We start from the raw sequence: 18,533 nt of genomic DNA on the forward strand, positions 1-18,533 counted from the left end.
TGCTTAGTACATTTATATGTGAACTATGATCAATTAGAGATAAAACATCTGTGAAAAATGTATGGTTAAATATGTCATTTAATTAATATGAAAATATTACCCAACCTACAGAGTAACTGGGTATATTTTAAGAATCTATTTTATTAAATGAAAATGTCTCGCTTATCCCAGGTTGTGTCATTTACATTTACTCTTTAAAGTTAAATGAAATGGTAATATATAAAATGGGTTTTTGGACTATGTGGTATTATATCATATTAGTGGTACAGTAAATCAAGTACTGGGCAATATCACTTGAAGTATGTTCATAATTCATGTCATCTTCATGCTTGAATTTGTAGGCCACCTTAACACAGATCCAAATATAAATATTCTTTGTAAGTCACTGAAGTACCTAATTCAATCACATTCAATTATATGGTCATGTATGAGTAAATCTCATTCCAATAATCATATATGAGTAATCATGATATTCAGAACCATAGTGCAGTTAGGTATCCAAATGAGATAGGAAGAAATCTCTATTTTGGATTGCACAGAACAAGTTTCATTTAGCATTGAAAGGTCAGGCTGATGACATTTTTAAATGGCACTTCCAAAAACTACAGTGCTTTCATTGCCAAAAGACAGTAAAAGATGCATTTCTCCACATAATCTTGAATGCAAAAAAGGGTAGTAAAGAAATTAATTTCAGTTTCATCCTTTAGCTGAATGTCACCGATCAGCAGGAATCTTTGCCACCATGTCTTTCCTTAATAGCTTTGTGAACTGTCACTCCAAAGTTATAATGGTTGAAGAGATGATAGAACAACATGTTTCTGTTCCTTTTGAATGGTTTAGATTTTCTTATCTACTTCCCAGGGATGCCTTTAGAGCTTTCTGACTTTTGGTTTGCTGAGTCAGAAGCCAAAAAGCTACATGAAGACGTGTTTTGAGATGGGTCCTCTGTGAAAACAGTTACACTGTGAGAAGTGGTTGGTTCAAGGAATCCACAGTGGTTCACAGGCACCCATGAGTGCCCTTATCGCCTAGATGGCTCCTTGGCCATGTCTGTCTCTTAGCCCAGCTTCTTTTAGCCTAAACATAACTAGGAATAGTATGACTTATGCCTACAGTTTCAAAAACACAATAGGACAGGGAGAGCCTTTAGCCACAGTTTGCTAGACTACCACAAGATGGGGCTAAATTATAAGTAAGCCAGCTAATTTTGGGATCTATGAGAGCAAGCAGTTACCTAATTTTATTTTTGCTGTTAGTGCTGCTATTGGGAAGGGGGAATGAGTTTGCAACAATGTAGAGCTTACAAATTTTAACTAGCAGTTGAAATATTTTAAAACAATTCTGGAATAAGTCTTTCTTCTTTCCCAATGATCTTAATTTTAGTGGACGTATATAATTTTTTCTTGCCAAATAGTGAATTCAAGTTTTTTGCATTTACTATGTAGATAGCCTGAGTTATTTTACTTGATTACGCATCTTCATGTATAACATAAAGTGGTACTTCTAAAGAGGTTTTTTTTTTTTATAGCCTTCCTTAAGATAATATACCTCGTCCTAGCTTTCTTTCCCAATTCCTTCTCCTCTTTCCTCCCTCTCCCTTCCTATCCCTCCTCCTCCTCCTTCTTTTTCTGTCTCCTTTTCCATCTGTCTCCCATTTTTACCAGATGACTAATATGCTAAGGATTTTTTTTTTCATTTCCTATATCTCCTCCCACTACTGTGAATGAGAAGGCTAAGCCAGCCATGCTCAGAACTGAAGGGATTCTCTGGGTTGGAAGAGCATGTACTGGGAGGATTTGGGATCTCTCAGGTGCCAAATGTTGATGACAATTAAAGTATATTGATAATCATTAATCAACTATTCATTGAACACTGACTCTAGCTAGGTATTATACTATGTATTAAGTATGTATGTTATTAAATATATGTTAATTGTACTATATATTAAATATGTGTTAGTTATTAAGTATATGTTACCTAATTATAGGTGTTAGGTATACATTAAGTTAATAAGACAAACATGAGTTCTTTTATAATCAAGTTTTTGTAAACACACAAATTTTCAGTTTGATGACTTCTGGAGAATATATTTATCTGTGGGGCCAACATCCGAGTCCAGATATAAGACATTTTCTTTTCATTTTTTTAAAGATTTTATTTATTTATTCATGAGAAACCGAGAGAGGCAGAGACACAGGCAGAGGGAAAAGCAGGCTTCTTCTGGTGAGCCTGATGCAGGACTTGATCCTAGGACCCTGGGATCATGACCTGAGCCAAAGGCAGACACTCAACCACTGAGCCACCTAGGTGTCCCGATATAAGACATTTTCATCACCCTAGCGAGTCCCCTCATGTCACTTCTATTTCAAGGCAGTTCCCCCTGATACACCCTGCTTATAGCAACCATCCTAATTTCTATCCCTATGGATTAGTTTGGCCTCTTCTTGAACTTCATATAAGTGGAATGTGCTTTTTAAATATGTGACTTGTATTATTCAACATAGCATTTTGAAGTTTATACATGTTGTTGGGTGAATCAATAATGTGATTTTTTTATTATAATATTCTGTTGTATAAATATACCACAGATTGCTTGTCCACTCTACTATTGATGGATACTTTAGTCGCTCATGGTATTTGACTATCACAAATAAGAATGCTGGGAACATTCTTGTACACATCTTTTGCGGACATATACTTTCATTTCTTTGGGATATATATCTGAAAATGGAATTGCTGGGTTCTAGAATAGGTACATTTTTTAACTCTACAAGAAATTGCCAAATAGTCTTCCAAGGAGTTTATACCATTTTACACTCCCAATAATAATATAAGAAGTTTCCAGTTGCTCCACATCCTCACCAACGTTTAGTATAGCCAGTTGTAATTTTAGCCACACTAGGGGGTATGAAGTAGCATTTCACTCTGAAGATGTACACCTAAGTCAATTGTTGGCAATACTACTGTAGCCCTGGAGGGCATGGTGGGGAGACCTGGGAGATCAAGAGTGAAAAGAGGACTCTGGGCGAGAAAAAAACAAAGTAGCATCAGGATGAGATTATTGGTGAGAGGGGATAGATGATCTGAGTCTTTCATTTTGAGCAGCTAAGTAAGGGAGGTTAAGAGTCATTAAAAAAAAAAAAAGTGCAGGTAGGAGCAGTGAAAGACCTCAGATATGTATGCATTTAACTCTGTGTAGCCCAATTGGTAGTTTAAACTTTATAAAGTGTCTACATGAAGGTGGAATGTTCGAATTATGACAGCCCAGATCCTCTTCTTTGTCTTACTCAAATGGTACCTTAAAATACTGGTTATACTCTGTTAGAGTAATTAAACCCTGTTATAGGGGACATTTCATCCTGAAGAGTATATCCTAATATTAAATATTCTCTTCACACTTTGCCATTTACACAGACTTACTTACAGATGGGATATTTTGATTTGGAATCGTCTGTTAATCATAGCTAGACAAGAGCTTTCTCTAGATCTCTCATAGTAGGATAAACATAATGTCTACTCAAAGTATAATGCAGAATTTATTGCTGCCATAGGTCATCAAAACATTTTGGCAGACATTTATTGATTGTAGGTTTGATGGAGCTAATACATTTAGATATTTGCATTAAACAAGTCACTTATCACTGTACTTACATTTCATGATCTCAAATGTTAAATTCTGAATTTTAAAACTTGCCAATGAACTTTATTTAAAAAAATATACATTTGGGGTGCTTGGGTGGCTCAATCAGTTGAGCAATTGGCTCTTGATCTTAGTTCAGGGCTTAATCTTAAAGTCATAATTTTAGGCCCTGAGTTAGGCTCCACATTGGGCATGGAGCCTACTTAAAATAAAATAAAAAATGAACATTTATTTTGGGATAATTTTATATTTATAGAAAAGTCATGAAGATGATACAAAGGTCCCATATACTCTTCACGCAGATTTCCATAATGTTAACAACTTACATAATCATGGTACATTTGTTAAAACTAAGAAATTAACATTGATACTTTACTGCTACTAAACTTCAGACTTTACTTAGAGCATGGGACTCTTGACCTTAGGGTAGAAGTTCTAGCCCCATGTTGGATGTAGAGATTACCTAAAAATAAAACTAAAAAAAAGAAAGGAAGAAAAGAAACTTCAGACTGTATTTGGATCTTACCAGTTTTTCCACTAAATGTCTTTTTTTTTTTTTTTTTTTTGTTCCAGGATCCAATCCAGGATGTCACATTGCATTTAGTTGTCACGTATCCTTAGATTCCCCAGATCTGTGACAATTTCTTAGTCTTTTCTTGTTTTTCAGGATCTTGATAGTTTTGAAGAGTCCTGATCAAATATTTTGTAGAATGTCCCTCAATTTGGATTGTCTGATGTTTTCCAGGATGATTAGACAGGGATTATAGTTTGGGGGAAACAAATACCACAGAGGTACAGAGGTAGATGATACCAACGTGACTGGTGTTGTTGACCTTGGTCACTTAGACAAGGTGGTATGTGTCATATTTCTACATCGGAAGTTCCAGTTTTTCCCCTTCATTCTCTATTCTTTGGAAGTGAGTCATTAAACTCAGTCCACACTCAACACATGTGTACCTATGGCAGAGGGTGGGAAGGAAGGGCATTAAGTTTCATCTTATGGAGCCAGAGAATATCTACTTGTATTATTTGGAAACTTTTCAGTAAAGAAAATTTTCTTTACATTTATTTATTCAATAATTTGTATCAGTATAGACCATTGAAGTTTATTTTATACTTTGGGTTAAATTCTAATAAAAACATTTTCCTTCAAATTCATCTAGTGTTGACCATTGGGAGCTATTTTATGTTGGCTCCAATGTTCTTTTGAAATACATATCCCTTATTTATTTGTTTATTTACTTCCCTTGTCAGTGCTTTGTTATTCTTTGGCATTGGAAGGTGCTCTAGAATCATCTTGGTTTCTCTTTTCTCTGCAGCAGCCCTAGAATCAGCTATTTCTTCAAGGATCCCTAGTTCCATTGTTGGAAAATTGTCCTAGAACACTAAGATCTGAGCAGGGGGTGTGCTTACTGAGTGTCACTACCTTTAGGATCTCTCTGAAGACAGAGCTAGGAAATATGTGTAAATATACTAAAAGTATATATATAAACACCTATCCATAATCTATCCATCTTTTTATCCATGCATCCAACTATCCAGAACATGAGTCCATACTGATGTCTCTAACTCTAATCAAGTACCACAGAGTTTATCCTAGATCACCTCCACTGCCATTTATAATTTCTTGCTCTGATGGTGAGAAACCTAGATCCTATTTATCTAGCATTTTTTCACTTATTTTTTCAATTCTATTAGGCATATAAAATAGTTTCAGAATGTTAACTGATACTCCTGTGAGAAACAAATTCACTAACTAGTAGACTGTGTTTATATGCAGTCCTTTTGTCTTTAGTCTGTTTTCAGTAGAAACACCATTTTATTGCTATTTAGGCAAACTCTCTTTACCGCTACTGCCTTCAGGAGGATAATGTCATACGTTTTTATTATAAATAATTCATTATACCAATCATCTTTTGTATCAAAATGCTTATTCTTTTCTCTGCTACTCTTTTGTTTAGCACTGTATGTGTTATGGTATATGCATTTTTCTGTACTGTAGGGATTTGTTCTCATTTTTTTGTTTTTTTCTCTTTCTTCTACAGATTCTTATCCTGCATCTGTTCAAACTCCTTTGCCATTCTGTAGTATTTGATTGGATACCCAGGAACTTTGTTAGTTGAGTATCACTTGTCAGAGTAGTTGGGGGATATACATTTGTACATACAAAAAAATTATTAGTAGACTATTCTGCTGTGTTCAGAGGGGGTATTAATTAGCCTACTACTCTCTTTTCTATATCCTTTATTCTTATGGTGTTGATTGAAACCCAACTGCTAATGATTTCCATATCTGCATGCCTTATCCGGCTCCCTCACTTGCATTCAGGATCTGTATATCTCACTGCTTGGCAGACATTTTCATCTGAATCTATTTCCAATTCAATTATAAGAAAGAGACCTTATCATCTTCACCAGACCATCTCCTCTTCCTGTGTTCTCTATATCAGTTGACAGTACCAAAACTGAAACATGGGGTCATTCTTAAATCTCAGCCCTCTCTCAGTTCCTCTAGTAAATCAGCCACCATGTCCTGCTAACTTAACTTCTCTATACTTGTCTAATCTTCCCACTCTAATTCATCCTTATATTCAGTGATCAGTTTCCTCATTTGCAAAATGAAGTGATAGTGTGTAGTTCTTTTTTTAAAAAAAGATTTATTTATTTTATTTTAGAGAGCGAGAACTTGAGGTCGGGGGAGGGACAGAGGGAGAAGGAGAGAATTTCAAGCAGACTTGCCACTGGCATGGAGCACAATGCAGGACTTGATCTCATGACCCTGAGATCATGACTTGAAACCAGGAATCTGACACTTAATGGACTGAGGCACCCATGTACCCGTAGTTAGTAATTCTTGTAGGCATTATTATGCCACCTTTACAGATAAAGGAATTGAAGCGTGGGGAGATGAGGACCTAGTGTAAGGTTACCTAGTGAGAGAGTTGGGATTTAACCACGGGGTCCAGCTTCTTCCACTGCTCTAATTAAATTCTTCATATATTTTCTGAGTTACTCCAATAGCCTCTGAACTGTTTTTTTTGATAACAGCTTAACATCTTCCAGGATCTTCTCCATGGTGTCACAAGATCTTTTTAATATGCAAAAGTGACTCCTCAATGAGATATACAAGGCTCTCTGTGATCTGGGACCACTCCATCTCTCATTACCATATCCTGCTGAGCTCTTTTTACTCCACACTCCAGCAACTCTGAGCATCTTGTATTTCTTTATGCACACCTGCTGTTTCTCAGGTTTGTGCCTTTACTCTGGCTAGTCCACTGCCTAGGATACTCTGCCCTTAACACCTCTGCTTTCAAAGTCCTCTTTATTCTGTGAAATTCAGCTTAGGCATCCTCACATCCAAAGGCATTTGAATTCCTTCTAAGTTTGTATTAGGTATGTCTTTGTATCCTATGTGTATCTCTACCATTATTAAACCTACCATTAAAAAATGTTTGTCATTTTGTGTATCTGTTTCTTCCAAGGTGTTTTTTTTTAAACTTGATTGCTGGGTCCTTAAGGAAAAAGACTATATTTTATACTCTTTTTTCTTTACAATGCCTAATAGAGCACCTGACAGAAAATATTAATAAATGCTTGTGGAGGAAGGAATGAGTTAACAAATGTATGTTGGTTTTATTATTTTTTCCTCAATAAAATCAAGAACAGTCTTCATTTTTCTGCATGAAGCCATTATCTCTAAGTCTTTAAATAATAATCATAGTAGAGTCAATTACCATGCTGAGAAAAGAAAACTTAATTCCATCCTTGATATGGATTACTGTTTTTATAAGGAATTGTTTTATACAAAAAATAAAAATAAAGAAATTAATGTTAAATAGAAAGAAAAACACTTTTATTACTCTTAAGAAAACATTTTCTATTTTTTCCTGTTTATACAAGTTGAAGGTATAATGAAGAGTAAATGTAAAGAATCTTATTCACACAATTTTAAATTCCTCATAACTAGTGGTAGAAGTGAAATATTTGTTTGTATATGTACCCATTCAAGCATGAAAGTATCAATAGCTTATTCCAAATGATCAGTTTACATAACAAAAATATGTCTCTTTTGTAGCTTAGGAACTGGGTAAAAATAACTTAGAAAAAAAAAGATTGTTTTTCTTCGTGAAAAAATGTATAACTTTGCTTTAGAACATTGAAACTTACCACAGTAAAATGTCAACTTGTCACTGCTTGCTGTATTCCCGAGAATTTGAGTGACAGTCTAACTTTGCCAGTTTTGTTTACTTACTTCTCAAGTGTATGAAGGATATTATGATCTATTTTATAAATTGACACTATTCTTTAGTGATGATTATTGACTTCCCTTTAAATCTGGCCAGAGTGCACAGAAATTATGTCAATTGTATAATAATAAAAAAAAAAGTATTGGATTTTGTTTATTTGTTTGTTTTGTTTTTTTTGCTAATGGAAAGCTACCAACAGAAAGCAAACAGCAAAAAGCAAAGGTGTTCATTTTTGAAATAGGACACCAAATAGAGCAGGGACAACTGAGGAAGAAATTCTGCTAAGAGAACTAGAAATCAAGGACACTGAACATCTATGACCTCATCAGCCTGGAGACAATTAATTTTATTATGGTTCCTTATATAACCTTCTGGAAATACAAGCACTGTGTAAACTAAGACAAATGAAGGAGCAATGAGAGCTATGGATGGAGAGCAAGGTGAGCATTTTTCTCTGGTAGCTTTAATGCTATTTTGGTTTTGAAAATACTTATTTATCCTGTGAAAAGAATAGTTTAGAAGCAATTAATTGTGATATTTGGACAGGACATTCGCATTTGTACTCGAATCAAATTACTTGAAGTACTTTTTGAGGCACTTCTGAACAAAGTTGCAAATGGTGGCTACTGCTTAGCCATTATTTATGGGACATTTTGGGGATGACTCTTTTTTTAAAGATTTTATTTATGTAGATGAGAGAGAGAGAACATGAGCAGGGGAGGAGCAGAGGGAAAGGGAGAGGGAGAAGCAGACTCTGCACTGAGCAAGGAGCTCAATGCATGGCTTGATCCTGGGACTCCAGGATCATGACCTGAGTGCAAGGCAGATGCCTAACCGACTGAGCCATCCAGGCACTCCAGGCGATGAATCTTGATTTTACAACCGTTTTTCGCTTATTTGCGCAAGTAATCAACACTCAGTTGTGCTGTCTCTGAGTAGAAATCCCATTTGTGAAAATGTTCATTAATGTATTCATCCATGTTGCTAAGATACTCTTCTACATGTTGAGCTCAATTGACAAACTTAACTAGCATGCAGCAGTTTTCCTTTCAGTCTGGTCATTTCAGACACTGTGTCTTCACTCCTATTGGCCAGTATTTGTTCTACACTTATATTCATGCTGATCCCATGATATCTGTTCCCCTCCAATTATCTTATAGTTATCTTGACAATTCTCAATATTCACATAGCCATCTTTCTATCTCTCTCTCCTCCTCCTGGCCTCTAGGACCCCCGGGACCTGACTGAAAATGTGTTCCAAATATAATTTGCACTGGCCCACTAACTGACAAGAAATTCCTGGGAGCCAATCTTTTCAGTTTGTGTGGATGAGCATTCTCTTTCAGCTGATGAAACTAGAGGTAGTAAGCTCACAATCTTTATCTGATAGAAAAAGGCAATGTATGAGATTGAATGTAAGAGCACAATGTATTTGGTCTGAGTCAAGGTGGGATGATTTTTCTTGTCCAGGTTGGTTTAGAATCCTTTTCACTGAGTCAAATGTATGACTGTCTTAGGACACCAAAAGGAGGATTTTTCTGTCTGTCTGTGAAGTATAAGACACACCACTGACCACATCAGAGGGGTGACACTTATTGGGTCTTTTAGGGGTTCTATTTTTGAGGAAAGATTTTATTTATTTATCTGACATAGAGAGTGAGAGAGAGCATGAGCAGGGGAAATGGCAGAAGGAGAGGCAGAAGCTGACTCCCTGCAGAACTTGGGACACGGGGCTTGATCCTAGGACCCTAGGATTAGGACCTGAGCTGAAAGCAGATGCTGAACCAACTGAGCCACCCAAGCATCTCCAGGAGTTCCATTTTTAAAAACATGATTTCTGTAGAGGGTAGCTGTTTCTCCTGTTGCTTCATTAATGACTGATGTGCTTTGAAAATTGGTCATTTTAAACTATAGGAAGTTGAAATTGGAAGCTGATGTCCTTTATTGACTCAGATTATATTCTTGGATAATATCATAGATAATATAGCAAGTGTGCCCCAAATTTGAGTAAAATAGAAAACGGTTGTCTGTGTACATGTGCATATGTGTGTGTGTGTGTGTATGTGGAGAGGGGATACCATGAAGAGATGACATACTGTCATTTTAATCACATGCAGCTAATTTCTTGGACAACTGAGGCAGTCTGTTTTGCTGAATCATATTCTTGGAAATAATGGTCCTTGGAGATGAATGGGTAGCTGTATAATACTGTCTTAATGTCACTTTCCAGGTCAAAGAAGCTAAAGCAATTATTTTTCTTCTTTCAGAGAAAGTCCAAAGTAAGGCCTTTTCCACTCTGGCGTTTGTTTTCTTATTCCATGTCCCATGACTCCTTAGTATTTATTCTCCTCCCCCATTTGGATAGTATGCACAGTATTTTTGAACACAACATACACTCTCCTCCATGTCCAATTCATTTCCATCTTTTCAGGTATTACCCATTCTTCAAAAACCCATTTAGATCTTTTCCCCTTCATATGTAAATGGAGTCCATCTTTTTTTTTCCCTCTAAAATATTGTAACTTATTTTCCATAGGACCTCTAATCTGGTACTATTTTGTATGGCCATATAAGTTTGGTATTATTTAACTTTTCCTTATGCTTTGTAGAGTATAAATTCTCCAAAGGTGGGAACCATGTTTTGTCTTCATAATGTCCACTGTGTTTGGTTTAATAATGTACTTTTAATTACTCAAATATGTTGAGTATGCATAGATATGGGTGAATTAACAGCCATAATGTGCATGTGCAACTGGATTAATGCAAGCCTATTTTTACCACCTGAGAAAACAACTCAAATCATATTCTTTACGAATAATGAGCTAGACTTTTTTTCCCTCCCCAAGGGAGTCTTTCTCAGAAATAGTCTTCTACAACAGAACTATGAAATGAGATTTTGCAGTGCTAAGAGCTGTACTGTGATTAAGTATGTGCTGTTGGACCATGGACAGGTCCCTCAATCTCTGAATGCCTTTGTTTCTTTATTGACAAATGCTATAAAGTTCCTTCTTTTCTCTGCTTGACAGTAGACGTTATAGGGAATAATGAGTCCTACCTTTGTCTTTCTTGTTCTTTTCAAACAAAGAATAGTAACCAAGATTTCAGGGTCAGTCGGTTATTTATTTATTTATTTATTTATTTATTTATTTATTTATTATTTTATTTATTTATCCATGATAGACACAATAGAGAGAGCGGCAGAGACACAGGCAGAGGGAGAAGCAGGCTCCATGCAGGGAGACTGATGTGGGATTTGATCCCAAGACTCCAGGATCATGCCCTGGGCCAAAGGCAGGCACTAAACCACTGAGCCACCCAGGGACCCCTCAGGGTCAGTTTTTTAAAAGAAAACAACATAAAAAAGTATTTCATGAGATAATATGTTTTGCTTAACTATTAGCATATACAGCCTTTGGTAAAAAATTATATGTATAAGGAATATTAAAAATAAATATTTTATGTGTCCTTCCATATTATTTTATTTCTTACTAGGTATTCAGAGCTTTAGTTGATAATTAGTTGAAATGTCATACATTTTTAAATCATAGAATAATGTACTACACATAAATCATACTTAATATTCTATACACAAATTTATTATAGCAGAAGATGACCTTAAAATGCACAATTTTCACTTTACATTTGTAAGCTATTCATGTCTATTTACTCAGGTAGAGTCTGTAATCAAGATAAAAGGTGGGCTTTTTTGAGAACTTTTCAAGCGCTAGGCAACCAGAATCCTAGTTCCCAGTCTGGACAACAACAAATTCCTGGGCTGCTGTAGTGAACACACAGAGGTATAGAAGGATGTACTAAACATTTGAGGGATACACACCAATACTTAACATCTGTTGAAAACTGACCAGAATATTAGCTTGAAGTAGTTTATGGTTTTAATATTGGATTGTGCTACATTATTTCACTCACTTCGTACATTTGTGAAGCTGGGTTTTTAGAAGTTGCTGCGATAAAAAGCAAAAGGCACAGGAAAATCAGTGTGGAACAAGAAACAAGAGTGACATTGCTCAGTCTCATCCCAAGATTTGAGAAGCTGTGGAGGGATCAATTTCATTAATTACTTAGTTTAAATAATTATAATTATTTGGGAATGAAATAATTTTTTCCCACTTTACACATATTTTTAAATGCTACCCAGTTGTTTGGATATGAATGCTTATTACATTGTTTGGATGCAACTACCTTATACATTGAATTGTTAGCTACTTTTTTTGGTCTAGGGTGCTGTTAAAATTGCTTAGGAAACCTGAAAACCAAGAAAATTTATGATTTTTCTTCTCTGAGATGAAAATGCCAAGGCTTTTGGATTGAGCAAGGATAAGTCCAGTTTATGTCTGTATAATTGGATGGAGACACAGAGTCACCTGTGGGATTCTGGTACAGAGGACGTGTGCTTTGGAATTACTGTCTACCCAGTTACAGAGTGCTGGTTCTGAAGCAAGGAGTTCTCTGCTTCTATGACCCTGATGAGATCTTATTTTGAATTAGAGAAATGGAACATTTTCTAGTTCACTATGGTGGTACAGATGCTCATCTATTTTGATCCACCAGAAAGAGAAGTTATCGCTCATTTTGCTCACCCTAAGGAGAACTGTCAGAAATGAGTAAACATATATTTTATTTAAAAAGTTTCACATCTTTTGGTGGGGAAATGTTTTGGAATTATTTGAACACTGTTTTTAATGCTTGAAGTGATCTGTTCACTGCTGAGGTCACTCATTTCAATATTGACCTTGAAACGTTTTCCAGAAATGATTATAGCATGGGTATAAATTGTGATTTCTTAATTTCTTTAATAATTTTTTCCTATTAATTATTTTAATGGATCTAAGTGCATTGCCATTTAATCATTGCTAGCAATGTTTTGCTAATGTTTATTTAATATCTACTGACAAGGGCATAACATTTCATACTTAATGCTAATACTTTTAAGAATTCTAGTATTTATATATAAAATTGGATTTTAAAAGAATAGATTCAGTGTTTTAAGATAATGATTAAATAACAAAATGTATATTCATAACAAATTGGGCATATTAAGTAAATGTCTGTTAACATTAACAAGGTTATATCAAGATACTATTACTGATAATTCATACTTATTTTTGTTAGCTGTCAAACTTAATAAGTTGCAGACAGGAAGATATGATTCCTTTCTATAATATAATAAAGCAGACAGAGGAATTAGGTTATGAAAAGACAGGGAGATGGTGAACATCTAACCAAATACAATTGAGTTGAAAATTTTTTTTTATCCATTTAATTCTGTGGACCATGTTCATGGCAGCTTTGTGTAAACAGAAGGTCTTGGGCAGTTAAAGAAGGGATTTGCAGAGGAACTGTGTTCTTAGAAAGGATATGATAGGGAGGAAGTGAAGCTGACCTTAGGATGTACAGGGGGCAATTTTTCTAGGCACAGGGTATATCTGGAATAAAAATGAGTAACTATACAAATAGAATAATTATAAAATTTTTGAGATTGATCATACCCTGAAGATTTTAATTTAGAGGTGAGGGTTCTGGTCCCAGAGAAGTTAAGCAACTTGCCTTTGGTCACATGGCTAGTTATTAGCAGAGCAACTACTAGAAATACAGCTCCTGCACAGTTCAGTGGTTTTCCATGACATTTTGTGCCAGGGAATAATTCCAACATGTTAATTGTGTATGCAGTATTTATTTGTAATGCAATAAACCACTCACATTGTGATTTTAATTCATCAGATTTGTTTTTCTCTGTGTTTTTAGGACATTTGAGGACAATTACAAGAGGCAGGCAGGAAAAGGTGTTTCAGTGGAAAATGCAAAGGCTTAGGACTCAGGACTAGAATTATGACTCATATTTATCAGCTCCATGACCCTGGAGAAGATATTTAAAATCTCGGTGCAAGAATCTTCGTGTCTATAAAATTGGGATACTACATCCTTTTGTGGCATTGAAAAGATTAAATGAAGCGAATGAACAGATCCTGGTCCATTGTAGGTTCTCAACAAATGTCAGTTTGCCTTGACTTATGTAGATTTAGGGGGGAATGGCTTGGAAATAAAAGATTTGGGTAAAAGGGGAAAGAGATACGTAGGAAAATGAGTAAAGGCTATGGTGGACCGAAACTGAATCACTTATTGACAAAGTATTGCTCTTATTAGATTTATAAGGACAATTCTGCGGTCTACAAGAACATATCGAAAATGGCACAATGGGGGATGCCTGGGTGGCTCGGTGGTTTAGCGCCTGCCTTCAGCCCAGGGCATGATCCTGGAGTCCCAGGATTGAGTCCCAGGATGGAGTCCCACCTCGGGCTTCCTGAATGGAGCCTGCCTCTCCCTCTGCCTGTGTCTCTGCTTCTCTCTCTGTACCGCTCATGAATAAATAAATTAAAAATCTTTAAAAAAAAGAAAATGGCACAATGATTTTGAAATATAGTCTATACTTAGTATCTGAAAAAGAATTCCATCTTAGGTAAAGTGTGTGGAGAGCTAACGATGCTGAAGACAAAAAGGCTGGGAATTATAGGAGCATTGACTTACAAGGGTCTTTTCTTAGAGGAGGATAGATTTCTGCAGTGCATCATGGAGAATGCAAAGCCATTTAGAGCCACTTAAGAAAGAGAGGTTGTCTGTCAGAGGCACCAGAAGACACTGATTACTTTCCCTTTTTCTTACATTCTTGGATATAATAGCATCAAAAAGAAGCAGCCATCATGAGTGCACATTCTACTTGGTGTTGCATTATTATTTTCCTTCCAGCACCAAGGCCTGTTGCCTTTTCTTGATTTGAACAACAAGTACTTTTTATCCTTTCGGATTGGTTTTATGGTGGGATAGAACCATAGGATAATGGTCTTCAGTGTCTCCCATCTATCCTTTCATATATGAACAAAGCAGATGGTTCTTCTCAATTTGATATGATCCTTGATATTTAGTTTCACTTACACAATTATGCAAAAACACGAAGCAGTTTCACTTACACAATTATGCAAAAACATATTTCCACTCTTATTGTTCACAAACCTTCACTTAGAAAGTGTGTTTGCTCTCTTTTCAAAGGAAGAATGTGAGAAAGTGTGAGGTATAGACATCTCATTCAGGGAGGTGTGTCCATAGGGTTAAACTGCAGGTGAGGAGTGTGTGTGTATGTGTGTATGTAATTTTCTAGGTTAGGGATCCAGAAAAACTTGCCCTAATTAAGAATTCACCAGCTACTACATTTCATTAGGGAACTTGCTTTAATGTTACATGTACAGTTCCTGGGAGGCACCAGATTTATGTAAAGATGGACTAGAGGGAGAGATTTCCTCAGGTTTCTGATATCAGGCAAGAGCTCAGCTCCAGGGATCATTTATGCAGATGTTGCAGATTTTCTTGCTGGAAACTTAGATGGATGAAAAGAAATTAGGAAAGAGTTTGAAGCTCTGAAATGCAAAGAATTTGGGGACTGAGGACTGATTGTAGTTCTTTCTTCTTTCCTTCCTTCCTTCCTTCCTTCCTTCCTTCCTTCCTTCCTTCCTTCCTTCTTCTTCCTTCCTTCCTTCCTTCCTTCCTTCCTTCCTTCCTTCCTTCCTTCCTTCCTTCCTTCCTTCCTCTTTCTTTCTTTCTCTCTCTCTCTCTCTCTCTCTTTCTTTCTTTCTTTTCTTTCTTTTTTTTCTAAAAGATTTTATTTATTCATGAGAGACAGACAGAGAGCGAGAGAGAGCGAGAGAGAGAGAGAGAGAGGCAGAGACACAGGCGAAGGGAGAAGCAGGCTCCATGCAGGAAGCCCAATGTGGGACTCAATCCCGGGTCTCCAGGATCACACCCTGGGCCGAAGGCAGTTGCCAAACCACTGAGCCACCCGGGGATCCCCTGTAGTTTTTATTTGAATTTGACACAGGTGATTTTTAAAAAACTCTTTGGAAAGGATGAGTATTAAATTAAATGAGAAATGTATGAGAGAGAAGTTTATAAATAGTGATGTAGATAAAGGTAAGGCACACACTTCAGTGTTATATTTAAAGGGGGGAATAGTCACCATCTTAATTAAGGTGGAGAATCTGCTTGCTTTTTAAAAAATATTTTGGAGCATTTTTTCCTTTTTTATCTAAGTAAAATTGATATATAATACATTCATTTCAGGAGTACAACCTAATAATTTGTTTTTTTGTGTATGCTACAAAATGATTATTACAGTAGGTCTAGTTACTATCCATCACCATGCAATTGACCCCCTTGACCCATTTTATCTACCCCACCCACCTCCCCTTCTGATAATTGCTAATCTCTTCTCTGTGTCTATGAGATTTATTTTTTCTTTTTTTTTTTTAGATTCTACATATAAGTGAAATCATATAGTATTTCTCTTTCTCTGTTACTTATTTCACTTAGCATAATATCTTCAAGGTTCATCCATGTTGTTGCAAGATTTCATTCTTTTTTATGGCTGAGTACTGTTCAACTAGATTTATAACTATGTAACATATTCTTTATCCACTCGTACTTTCTTTGATGGACACTGGTTGCTTTCATATGTTGGCAATTATAAATAATGCAGCGAACATAGGGATGTATGTATCTTTTCAGATTAGTGTTTTCATTTTCTTAGGATAAATACCTAGAAGTGGATTAGCTAGATCATTTGGTAATTTTATTTTTAGTTTTTTTAGGGACTCCATACTCTTTTCCGTAGTGGCCATACCAATCTACATTTCCACCAAGAGTGTGCAAAAGTTCTCCAAATCCTCTCTGACACTTGTTTCTTGTCTTTTTTGATAATAGCCATTCTGACAAGTATGAGGTGACAACTCACCATGGTTCTGATTTGTACTTCCCTAATAATTACTGATGTTGGGCATCTTGTCATGTGTCTGTTGACCATCTGTATGTCTTCTTTGGAAAAATGTTTATTTAGATCCTCTGCCCATTTTTTAATTGGATTGTTTTGGTTTTGTTTTTGCTATCAAGTTGTTTGAGTCCTGTACATATTTTGGATATTAATTCCTTGTCAGATATATAATGTAGAAATATCTTTTCCCATTTAGTAGGTTGCCTTTTCATTTTGTTGATAGTTTGCTTTGTTATGCAGGTTTCCAGGTTGATGTAATCCCACTTGTTTGTTTTTAGTTTTGTTGCCTTTGCTTTTATTTTTAAAGATGATTTTATTTATTTGAGAGAGAGTACGCACAAGTGTGCACAAGAGTAGTGGAAGGGGCAGAGGGCGAAGCAGGTTCCTCACTGAGCAGGGAGCCAGACGTGGGGCTCAATCCCAGGACCCTGAGACCATGACCTGAGCTGAAGGCAGATGCTTAACCCATTGAGTCATCCAAGTACCCCTTTTGCCTTTGCCTTTAGAGTTCGATCCAAAAATTCATTGCTAATACCAATGCCAAGGAGCTCTCTGCCTATGTTTCTTCTAAAAATTTTATGGTTTCAGGTCTTCTATTCACCTCTAGTCCATGTAGAGTTAATTTTTGTATATGATGTAAGAAAGTGGTCCAGTTTCATTCTGTTGCATGCGACTTTCCAGTTATCCAAATACCATTTAAACATCCATTCCCCATTGTGTATTCTTTGCTTCTCTGTCATAAATTAATTAACCATGAGAATCTGCTTTCCTAAGGAGTTCTCTCCAATGTCTGATCAATCTGAAGTGAGTCCTCAGGTGCCCTCACCAGCCTCATAAACAAACCAAGTGCATTTTTTTTTCCAGTAGGAGACTATGCTTTAAGGAATTTATTGAAGCATGATACATCCAGCAGGACTGGATTTGTGGGCATGAGTCTGTGAAAGTCTCTTTTCCTAAAATCAGAGAGCAAACACATCATGTTTTATTTTAGGACCATTCTTTCCTAAAGTGTTTGAATTCCTTATACTAGGCCTAAGGTTATTTTTTTTTTTTAATTATGAGAATAGGTTGTATTTCCTTTTGAGAACAGAACGCAGCATTCCTTATATTGAGAGTTTTTGAACCCTGCTCCTGAACAGAAATACAAAGGAAACTCTTGAAAGTAATGTAGATGATCTACTGTCTATATTTAGACCTCCATTTGTTTATAGAAATCAGTGGGAAAAATCATGATGAAAGGCAGGATAATTTATACAGAAAATTGAAAGACCACTTCAGCTGGCTAGGTTCTGTAAAGAGTCTTTGATTCAAATGGTTCACACAAGGCGGAAATGTCCCAATGGTTCAGAGTTCTTTCTGGCAATAAACTTCCAGTATAAACAGGAAGACTTCTTAGGCCTCTTGTGGTTTTATAAACAAATGATACTCGTTGTTGTACTCAGTCATTTTCACTTTGAGACAAGAGTTGGAATGTTTAGTAAAAGTTCTGGTTTTAAATTAACGTACAAGTATTTACTATTACCATAAAAGAATGTGTGTGCACGCACAGGTGCTCTGAACAGTGGTTCATTAATAGAATATGAAGGGCATGTGATTTAGTATCCTTACCAGAAGCTCTAAAATCCTGTGAGTCTGAAGAACAGGCCAATTACATCAGCATTACTAAAGAAGAGAAATAATAACTCAATTTATGCTGTGATGGATACTGCACAGCAAGATTAACAGTTTCTTCAAAGTTGTAGTAATGCAATTTTCAAAGGAACCATTCACTATATTTCAGAAAAAAAAAAAAAAAAAAGAGGAGCCAGAGA

General features: G+C 35.9%; 1 long non-coding RNA gene across 2 annotated transcripts in view; it reads left to right on the forward strand.

Annotated features, from left to right (window-relative positions):
- Positions 1-14,131, forward strand: part of LOC119871824 — a 32,105-nt gene extending 17,974 nt beyond the window's left edge. Inside the window, exons 2-4 of one of the 2 annotated variants that reach the window (XR_005359353.1) lie at positions 8,079-8,329; positions 9,118-9,250; positions 13,653-14,131. This is a non-coding gene — a long non-coding RNA (uncharacterized LOC119871824). Of the gene's footprint in view, positions 1-8,078; positions 8,330-9,117; positions 9,251-12,191; positions 13,571-13,652 lie in introns of those variants that run through there. The other variant, XR_005359352.1, reaches the window with a different exon arrangement.
- The last annotated feature ends 4,402 nt before the right edge of the window (positions 14,132-18,533 follow it).

Source organism: Canis lupus, chromosome 5 (assembly GCF_011100685.1).
Source record: "Canis lupus familiaris isolate Mischka breed German Shepherd chromosome 5, alternate assembly UU_Cfam_GSD_1.0, whole genome shotgun sequence".
NCBI classification, from domain to species: Eukaryota; Metazoa; Chordata; class Mammalia; order Carnivora; family Canidae; genus Canis; species Canis lupus.